Here is an 11,221-nt window from a genome sequence, read left to right as displayed (position 1 = left end):
AAAGCCGGGAAGGGGAAAGCACGACAAGGAGGGAATTTTGGGCTTAGACTCCGTGGGCCAGGATAATGCCTTGACTAGTTTGCCTTGACTGGCTAACAAATGGAATCGCAATCAGGCGCTCTCATAGGGTATACATGCGAAATCATTTGTGATTTTTGCATTCTTAGAACTTTACACTCCCTATCACCACATTATATTTTCCAAAGTATTAGATATAAAAAAAGCATGTGTTTTGGTTTTATAAATAACATAGTAGGATATATTTGGTTGTCCGATTGTTTACAAGTTGTGGCTAAACTATATCACTGTGAGCTTGTAGGGTTATCGAAACGTTTTCACATTTCATGCTTTATCATCTTTGCCCTTGCAACTAAAGCAAGAGAATGATTAGTTTAGCTTGTGTTGCCTGCTTACGCTGGCTTCTGGAATAACAACAGCATTAGGAGTCTTTAAGCTTGCCCCCGAAGGCTGAGTCAGCCTAATGAATGCAACCCACTGGCGTTATTGCACCACGGCCCAGACCAGACCAGACCACCCCCATCCGATATTTCAGCCCGATTCGCGAGCCGAGCCCCTGGCTGCAACTTAAATTGGAACTGCTTCCGGCGGCTTTAAATACCGCTAGTCACGCACCAATCTCGCTCCCTTGTCGTTCGGGGGGTTCATGGGTCGGGGTCGGTGTCGGGGTCGGGGTCGAAGGCGTCCTTAACCGAGGTCCGTCCGCTTACATTGTCTAGGATCCAGCTGGGAGCTACAGCCCTGGCCAGAGCCATAAGCCGGAGGAGCGACTATCATGCAATTGGCAGCGACCGTTCCGAAACTGTTGGCTTATCTGACCCCTGCTCCATGGCTCGATCCAATATGTCTGACTAACTGACTCAGCGCTTTGATTGCCAGCGGTGCGGGAAGGGGCCACTTTCTTTGCCGCTGCCTTGGCGCTTGGCTTCCGATTTAGCCACACACCACCCACCACCCACCATTACCCATCTATCTACCCACCGCCCCATTCGTACGCCAAAAACTTTAGCTTTGGCTTAATTTCGCGCACGAAGTAATACAAAAAGTAGAATTGGTGGGGAGGCGGTAACACGTGCGGCATCCTTAACACATTCCTACAACTGAAACTACATAATAAAACACTCGGCGCTACGGCTAAATTCCTTTTTGCCAGCTCGTGCAGAGACAGAAAATATTTTGAGATTTAAACATTGAGGTATAACATACAAATACAAGTACCCAAATTCTGAAGTAGATAGGCTCCTTTTCCCCATTTTCGGTAGCCCTGTCATTTCACTAATCAGAGCAAAAAGTTTTTAGTTAGCAGATTAATTTCTGACGTAAAATTAACTGTAGTGTGATCTATTCCACGCCCGCAGAAATCAAAACTAAAACGTTGCAACACCCAAAGATTTTCGCTCTGTTTTCACTTCGCAAGAGTTCGGGTTCGCAAGAGTTGCACTTGGGGCTTGGCCGGAGGTCGGAGGTCGGGGGTCGAAGGGCTCGTCAATTATTGAGGGCGACTACAAAAGGTGTGCTTTTAATTGTCCTCGTCGCGTCATCGTCGTCGTCATCGTCGTCCGTGGCCGTTTCTGTTGTTGCCGATATATATTTAGCACATTCGCCCACGACCCAACGAGATACTCTTGGCACAAATTGCTTTGATGGCTGGCGTTGGCGTTGATGTTGTCGTAAGTTTGACTACTTGTTTTGTAATAATTTAGAAACTTTCGCTGAATTTGTGCTTTTGCTTTTGTGGCATGTCCGCAGTGCAAAGCGGTGGGTGGATTGCATGTGCAGCCAGCAGTGGGTGTCGAAAGTCAGCGTCAGTTTCAGCGGGAGATGCATCGAATAGCCAGAACAGTAGATACAAGATACTTGCCATGTATTTTCCCTGATCTGCGATGGCTGTCCTTCATGGCACGGTTGGACCTTGTGGACTTGCTAGATTTTCCTTACTATTTCAGTACTTAACATGAATCCTAAACTCCTAAGCTATTTCATTTCCAGTCCCCTTCCCAAGAACAAGCATTTTAATTACAGATATTCGAGGCACCCTTTGTAACATTTCCTACTCCAAAGTGTTTCCCTCATCAAACTAATTTCACCTCACTGCCATCATCGAACACATTTTCTTTTGCTAAACTTATGGCGCCCACTGTCTCACACTAACACTCCCACAAACTTACACACACCCACACCCACATTGTCTGCCTGTGCTGCCTTCGCCTCTCTCGCCTTTCCACTCCCCTCCGAGCTCCCCAATTTAAGCCTCACTTCACCCATCAGCCGCTTAATTCAAAGCCTTTGCCTTTGAGATTTGCGTGTTTCGCTTAATGAAGAAGACAAATAATCGCGCAATTAAAGCCTTTTAGCTTTAAGCGCGAGTAAATAATTGCTGTGAGTGCAGAACGAACACACGCACACGCCCTCGGCGCACACATACAGAGATACACAGGACTACTAAATACACAGCCGGATCTGCAGACACACACACACACAGAGGCACTCGGCGTCCTGGGCGTCCTGGGCGCTGCACTAACAAATGGTAAATGTATTCAAACAACAAATCTTAATGGCACGCTACAATGAATAGTAAACGAGCACAAGGAGTGGAGCGAAGCAATCGCGAGGTGGGAAGATAGCGATGAATACCTGAGAGTTTGCACTTCAAATAAACTCCGGCTTACTTAATAAATTATTGGTAAATCAAGTACCTCTATTGAAGCCTCTGTTGCTCGACAGACTTAGAAATAAATTCTTCAAATATTTAATCAATTAATACTCGTACCAATATGAGTTTAGTTATGCCGAGGTAAAACAAATGCTGTGCAAGAGGTGATCTAAAACCACGCACAAACACTCTGAGAAACCATTTTCCGACCACATTTGTATGAATAAAATTCCGAGTGTACGGAAGCCTAGCAAAAATGCCCGTTTCCACCCTTTCCCCTCCTAGCATGTTGACTTGACTTGGCTTCCGTGCAAAATTCTTAATTGCACCTGGTGTACGGCGCCATCCGCTGACTGGAATATCTGGATGGCTGGATAGCTGGATAGCTCGCTGGATGGCTAGATGGCTGGATGGCTGGATGGCTCCTGATGGGTTAGATTAACTGCCTGACAAGTAAACCCACTTGCACACCCACTGGCGCACAGGGCAGACTTTGTTGCTGCTTCCGGCTGACAGTCAGTTGGACGAGCCAGTCCGTCAGTCAGAGATTCAGTGCCTTCTTCTGGTGGTGTAATTTTTTCACGGCTTATCCGGGCTCCGTATTCACGCTCACTCCACATACCCATATACGCCACTCCGGCAATTGTTGGCCACCCAGAAACCGCTCAAGTGCCCTCGACTCACGTGCTCGGCACTCGTAATTATTTTCCCTATTGTTCGAATTAAATGCTCAAGGATTTATAGGGCTCTGCTCGAGATTTGTGCCAAACACACACAAAACGTTATTAATTGTGGCTGGGTGGCTGGGAATCTGCCCCATCTGGGGGCGGAGACCAGGAAAGATAGTTTTTCTTTCCCGCTTTCAGTACTTTCCGTTCGTGGGGTCTTCCTTTGCTTTTTTGCATTGACACTTGGCATAATTATTGCTTTCGGAAATTGCATGGCTGGAGGGGAAATTGATTCTATAACCCAAACACCACTTATCACTTTATTTCGACTGCGGCAACACTCATAAGCTGAACTGTTTGCACAGCATTCGTTATCCTAATGGTTTTGGAACAGAAAGGTGAAGTCACTCAATTAAAACTTGGGTTACATAAAATCAACCCTCTAAATGCTCGTTTCAATTTAAGAAGTCTAATCAAAGCTCGCCAGTAACTCACGGATCTAAGTTGGCCCAGTTGGTCATAATTTTTGGGGCGAGATGGCCTCATCTCGTCCTTTGTGGTAAATTTAAATTATTTGTTGCTCTTGAAACTGATAACATAACTTTCTTCAGGTTTCCACATCGTTAGCTCGCTATGCAGCGGAAAGTTTTATATTTCAACAATTTTACAATTCTGCCACACAACCACCGGCATTCTTGGGCACTTCTTGAGGCGTCCTGCCGTTCTGCCGTCCTGCCGCCCCCACATTTCTATCTCTCGCGAAAATTGTTCCGAAAATTGTCATTGGTTATAGTGGTGGTGCTGGTTGTGCTGGTGCACCATGGTGGTGCTCTAGCTTCTGGTTTTGTGGTTGCTCCAGCGTCAAGTCATAAATTACAGAGCGAGTCATTGGAAAAGCAGAAAGGCGGGTGAAAAGTGTAGGGCGCGGGGGAGTTTTCAGCTACTTTCTTGGCTACTTGTGGAAATTGTTGAATTTATGCATGCATTACTTGATTTGTTGTTCCTAGATGCTGGCGACGTAATTTATTTGCTTGCCCCCAGCCCAGCTGCCCCGCAAGTATGCAGCACTTTAGCCAAAGTCATATAAATGTTTATTAAAGCTAGCAAATGCGTCGGCCCCCTCCCTGTTCCTTCTGCGTCTATTCCACTAACACAAATACGTTGAAGTTTAGTGAGAGCACTTGTACACTCAATTTGAAAATATGACAGTGTTGTCTCCTCAGATATTCAATGCTTTTAACCCCAAGTGGAAGTATAACAAAGGGGGAACTGATAGCCCGATCCGCTTGCTGTTTAGCCAGTAAGTGACTTCTGACCAAATCGAGCACTGAGAAAAGGTACAAGGCTAGCACTTTTCCCCCTAGTACCCAGCGAATAAAGGACATCTCGTAAAAACCACACGGCGACTTCTGACTCGGGTTTCCATATGTGCGTGAATATAAACACGTCACTAAACTACAGAGCTCCACCCCTCGAATCTTCAATCCACCCACAAGGCCCCACTTGTCCATTTCAATTGAACGAAAGCGAAAAGAGGAAAAGAAAGAGGGGAGGAGATGCTGTACTAGCGTTGGGGATCTGATACTCTGTTAATAACTATAATAATAACTCAGGTTGGGAACTAATTTATAGAAATTGTGAACATTAAAATGTATTATTTTGTGTACAATTTTCTAAGATTCTAAGATTCTCTAAGATTGAAAGCAAACACTTGGGAAGTTAATAAAAACTGTATCATAAAACATTACATTTGAGCTATACCCGTTCGGAAAGGGTATGGTAACATAACAATGAGAAGGCAAAAATCGAGGCACCACTCTCATTTGACTGCCACAACTAATTCGCACACCATCGCACAGCCGAACATGTGCTCCCTCGTCAGTGTGCGCTCCTGTTTGTGCGCTTGTGTGTGTGTGTGTGTGTGTGTGTGTGCGTAAACATGGGGTAAACAGGATAATAGCAATAAAATATAAGCGCCATCCGCGATCCAGCTTTTGGTGGCTCTGTCCCAGCATAAGTTTGAATGCTTTTGGCCTCAGCTATTTTTATGGCTCGCTGGCGGGTTTCCCCGCGTTTTCCCACCCCATTTTCCCAGCCCTTAACTGCTGTTTGTTTATTTGTCCTTTTGGTTCTTGTTGTTTATGGCAGGCAGCTTGCCTTCTTTGCCATCACTTGATATTGTCCTCTTTGACAAGCCACTGTGACGTAATATGGGAAATATGTTTACAGTTCCCTTGCTGGCTCGACTTTCTTGTTGTTTTCGTGGCGGAAAGTAAGTGGAAATGTCGGGTAGTTATTTAGCTTTGGTTATGGAAATTTATTAAAAATCTATGCCTCGTGGAAGCTCCCTTTATTGGTTTTTCTCTTTTGACATTTTTTGTGTGGGTCAATGATTTAAGCATTTTGGGGCTGGAATATTAGTCATTTCAACGTCCCAGTGCAAAATGTGCAAGGCGACAAAAACTCCTGATTTGTTATTTTACTATACATAAAAATTTAAGGAACAGGATATTTTAATACCTTGATATCCAATAATAACATCATGATCACCTGTCCACAAATATATGAATTTGATAATTCAATTACATTTTTCAAGGACCAACAGTGTCAGGACAAAAAAGTTTAATTTGGTTGATCAAATATAAATTGTCTTAATTGTGCACAGCCGTACAGGCTTGTTGGCACAAACAATAACATGCCGGACCATTTAGCACAAACTATAATTAATTGGCAATTAATTCAAATGTTGGTGTTGTTGTCGTTGCGCGACATGCGGCACAGGACCATGTCCGTGCTGAAAGCTTATGCTATGTATAATGTATGCTATTAAAGCTATGCGAGAATTTATAACCAATAATAAATATTTAATTAAAATACAAAAACCAAAAAATGAAAAAATGAATAAAGGGATACTTTTCGTAATGAGATTAAAAGCTGTTGTTGGACTTTAGTATTTCGCCGCAGGAAGGGAAAAAATAGATTGCACACATGATAATGTCGAGTTGTATAACCATATTTCAACAAAAGTTGAAAAAACATTGAACTAAAATTGATAGTACCAATCGGTACGTTGGAAAGGAAATTGATTTAATTCTTCGAAATGCCCATCCACGTCTAATTAAATTTGAAGGCAAACAAGACCGATCAGAAAAAGAGGTTATACAAATGGCAGCCATATATTAAATGGAATGTACAATCCAGCATATTTTATAATGCCAGTGCACGTAAAAATGCACCTCTGTTTAATTAAATCAACAGAAGTATGTGTTTTTTAGCGCATTCATAATGCGACAGCATATTTTACCCGATAATTTTCCAGGGGGCCATGGGGGTCATGTAAATGTTAACAAAAGGCGCATGAATTATGCTCCGCAGCCAGAACCATAAAAAATAACTCACCCAGGGAAACCCCATCCCACTCCATCATCTGTGCTGCAATATTTACTTTGGCTACATTTGCAAATGGAGCATTACGAAAATAAACAAATTTTCATAAATGACAAGTACAAAGGGAGCGGAGCACAAAAGGATGTCCCATCCGCACATACGTGTGTCCTGCGAGTGAGTGTGTCGGTGGGGTTTTTATGGAAAAATTTCAATTTGAACGACGTGGCAGGGCAATTGGTAGAATGAAAAAGCCATCGGAGAGGGGAAAGGGGGAAGCAGGAAAAGCGAGGGAACTGCAATTGGGCCATGTAAATTGTCACAGCAGCCAGGACTCGGAGTTGGGGCAAGGACATCAGGGGCAGAGGCAGAAGCAGAAGCAGAAGCATGGAAATCCTTGATAGTCGATATTATTTTTCTTACGGCGCTCCATTTGTTCCTTGCCCGCCATTTGTCAACTTTGGCTCGAATCGATTTCCATTTTATTGCCAAATAATGTTTTGGCCATAGATTGTGTCACGTTATTTATGGGGGCGCACAAAAGGTATGAATCGCACGTCACAAATGGTTTATTGGCCAACCATTCTTTACGCAGTTCCATAATCAGAGCCAGACCCGCGACAAATCCGCCCCATTCCCACTCGAAGCCGTAAGCCTTTCGCTGTGACTTATCACACGACTTTGACTAATAGCCCTTGTAGCTTGAGACCTTTTCCTTTCGGCCATTTGCCTCGCAAGCACCTGGGTCAAACTAATTAAGCCTCTCGGACGGCACACGCCCTCACGCCCACTCTCCCACCAGCCCTCACTTCTGCCCCAAACAATGGGCTTAGGAACATAAATCAATCAGGCGAAACTGTAACAACAACCAGGCCAACTTGACGAGTTCCTTCGGCGACCCTCAAAACAATCCAATGGACAATGATTAATCGCATTACAGCAGCGAGATGCGAGATGCGCCGCTGCCCGACGCCAAATGTGCTATTAAATACCCTTTGTGCAAGCTGGTCGTTTTGAATTCTAGGAAATTGAAGTTCTATCCGCATTCTAATTTGATTTTTATTTCCGTTTTACTCTGGCTTACTGTCGCAAAGGAAACTTCTTTAGCAGTGAAAATGATCGAGGTATTATTTTAATCTGGGAATGGGACGACAATAGACATTAGGAACTATAGTTAGTTGGCCAGATGCACACCTCGGCTTTGGGCCATTCGCCTAAATCACAAGACCTATAGAGGCCCCAATCTGGCCATAACCCAATCGAAAACCGTGGGACCAGATTACTTTACTCGATTCGATAGTCACCAGACCTCTGAAGAAATAAAATGGAAAAAACTGAATAAAACCCGCGAACAATGTCTGTAGAAGGGCATTAGAGGTTCTATGATCTAAGTTTCCCGAAATCTCAACTTCTACCAGATGACCCTTGCAAATGTCACTGCTTTTTTGGCGCAGTCACGCTAATTAGCCCCAGACAAGGACGAGCCATCAGGAGACCACGCCCACGCCATTTCAACCCGTTCGGAAGTCCTGGCTGGCAAAACGAGAGCAACTGGATCTCCTTCCACACCGCACCGCCACGCCACGCCCCGTAAACATTTTAAAAATACATTTCGCGAATTGTAAATAGCTTTAGTGCGCATAATTTTGTGGATTATGCTCACGCCCCATGCGGCTGCTGCTCGAAAAGCCAGCAACGCCCTGGACTTGTTTACTCCGTTCGAGTCATGAGCCATGATAAATGCCTTGACATAAATCTCAGACAGAGTTTCCTCCGGCGGGAGGAGGGGCGGAACTCAACTCAGCTCGGCTGGCTGGCAAAAGTTAATCAACATTTCATTAATTAATTTCTTTAAAGATGTCGTTGGGTGGCGACTTGGAGCTGGCCAAGAGAAAAATGGCTCGCCAGACGATTTGGACTGAGCTGAGGGTAAATTATGTAAATTGGCTAAAAGCTTTTCCGGTTTTGAATTAGCAGCCTCATCAGCGACTGGATATTCTGGCTTCACTTATTATGCCGCACCATTCAAAAAAGCGTTGAGTTATATTCCTCATTTAAGTTTGGTCCGCAACTAATTAAATTGCAAGTTGTGAGTTGAATGAAAACTAAAAATCGATAGGGACAAAGGAAGAAGCCAGTTTTTGTTTCTTTTAATGACTTAAAAATAGGGAGTATTTTATTAGTATGTGGGCAGGAGAGAGCTAAAGAAAGTTTGATAATCAGACATGTAGACACGTTAAATAAGTGACAAAAGTGTGTGAAGTTTAAAATTCATAATTATCATGCTTTCAGATGTATAGCACATACAAATTTCTTGCAGTGTTGTCTAAAAACTCTTTAAGATAATGTGATAAAGGTGATTCTTGTTCTGTCAGCTTTTGCCCTTTTCGTGGGATCAAACATGAGTTGTATTTCATACTTACAGAGTAGAGCTCTGTATTTGGTACCATTGGAGGTACCATTGTCCCTCCTCCCATTTATTCAAGCAATGATTCTCGGCCTGTCTGTTTTCTCTGCGGCAATAGTGCAGTGGGAGATTTCATTAAATTTCATTAGAGAATGTGATTAGAGAGAACACGAAGCAAAATGCCTAGAGGCAAGTGCAGACAGGACATTCAAAGTGCATTTAATTAAGCAGCATGGGGCATTTGGGAGGAGGGTGGAGGGAGGAGGGAGGAGGCAGGGTGTGCGCCATCGAGGCTTCTGGGGGAGGACAAGAAATGAATCAAAACAATTGTAAATACTGCAACACAAAAGCAATTAGTGACACACAAAGCGGAAGTGCAAAACGTGAAGCTGTTGAAAATAACTCTGCAAAACACAAAGACCAGCCGAAAAAAAGGACAACAAGATGACGAGTGGAGCGGGGTGTTGGGCTTTTTGGGGGGCTTTGGGGCCAAATGGCAACTGCAGGAGGCGCCAAAATAAACAAAGCGCAGTGCTAGTTAGGCCAGACTTGATGAAAGGCCGGGGAAAACTCCTGCCGGCCGGGGGAAAATTTGGCGGCGGACGAAACTGGATGCGCAACTGAAAAGTGGCCAATGTAAATCTAATTAAAAGCAAAACAAAAGCCACTCTCAACATGCCACTCAAATTATAATGCATATAGCGTGGGCCTCCGCCCAGAGATAGTTGGGAGAAATGGAGAAAGGGAGACGTGCCCAGAGAAATGGAGAAGGGAGTTAGCGCCAGGGCTTGAGCGATGTCAAGTGGAAAGTCTCTCCTCTTCGTTAACCGAAATGAATCGTGGTTTTATTCCGACTCTTAGGGAAAGGACAATTGAAATATGAATAAGAATACCTCACTAGCTGAAAACTTTACTTAAATGTGGGGAATAGAAAGACACGGATATATATTTACTTTCTAATGGGACATTTAGTTTCAATTTATTGGAATTTCCAAAAGTTATATATCATCTTTATTTGATTAGGTCTACCAGAAGCGTTATTGAAAAAGCTTTACATTAAATTCTTGTTTATTACTCTGCTTGGTAATATCCGTCATTCGTAGTATATAAAGAAAATCCATGATGGTTCTTTTTTTAATACTCATTTTTACTAGCCCCGCACCACTGTGCAATCTGCAGTGGTACACTCGCCCGCCGAGTTCACACAATGAACCAGCGACAAATGCCAACACGGAAATGCATAGAATTTCACGGAGTCGTGTGGGGGGTTCTAATTTGGTGGGATTGCCAGGAGGAGCGAGCAGGAGCAGGAGGAGCAGGGGGAGCAGGTGGAGGAGCAGGAGTGGGGCGATAGCCGAGGCCTAGAGATGTGTCCGACGACGTCGGGACACGGGGTGTCCTCGGGGCCCAGAACTTGGCACATGGAGCCAACGTTGTCGCATCGCTTGCCAAAATCCGCATTAAATTTATGCACTTTTGTTGTTACGGGCAAACGTAGCCGGAATGTCCGTATACGGATGCGGGCTGGGCATGCGAGCATGGGCACGGTACGGGTGATTTCCCCAGTTCCGCAGCAGGCCAGTGCCAAGATGGGAGGCTTTGGAACGGGAGTGGGCCAGATGATGATTGCATTGACGATGATGCTGGCAGCGCCGCTGGCCGCTCATCCGACTCAGGTTTCTGGCACGGATCTGGCTTTTCAGCCCGGATCCGCAGCCAAGAAGCGAATCGGAATCGGCGGAGAAAAACAACCCCACACTCAAGCGAAACACATCCGCCGCTGCCCATTTTGGCTGTGATTTTGCAATTAAATAGATTTCAACCTCTCTGCCCTTCCATCCTCCGCCGAATGGCTTCCTTCCTCCGCCGGCGACTTTCGAGTTCAATGACAAAACCCTTGGACCCATCTGCATTGGGCCACAGACAGCCATATTTTTACGTAAGGCCGATGTCTTTCGATGGCAGTTCATTTGGCTGGCCCCGTGCAGCTTGCCATTACTTGACAATTTATTTGTAAACAAGATACTATAAATATTCATATGTGCTCCTAATAGTTTTGAACTCCTTTGCTGGTGAGCATTCTTATACACA

The sequence above is a fragment of the Drosophila teissieri genome, chromosome 2R (assembly GCF_016746235.2).
Source record: "Drosophila teissieri strain GT53w chromosome 2R, Prin_Dtei_1.1, whole genome shotgun sequence".
NCBI lineage: Eukaryota > Metazoa > Arthropoda > Insecta > Diptera > Drosophilidae > Drosophila > Drosophila teissieri.
Note: the sequence above shows the minus strand (reverse complement) of the source record.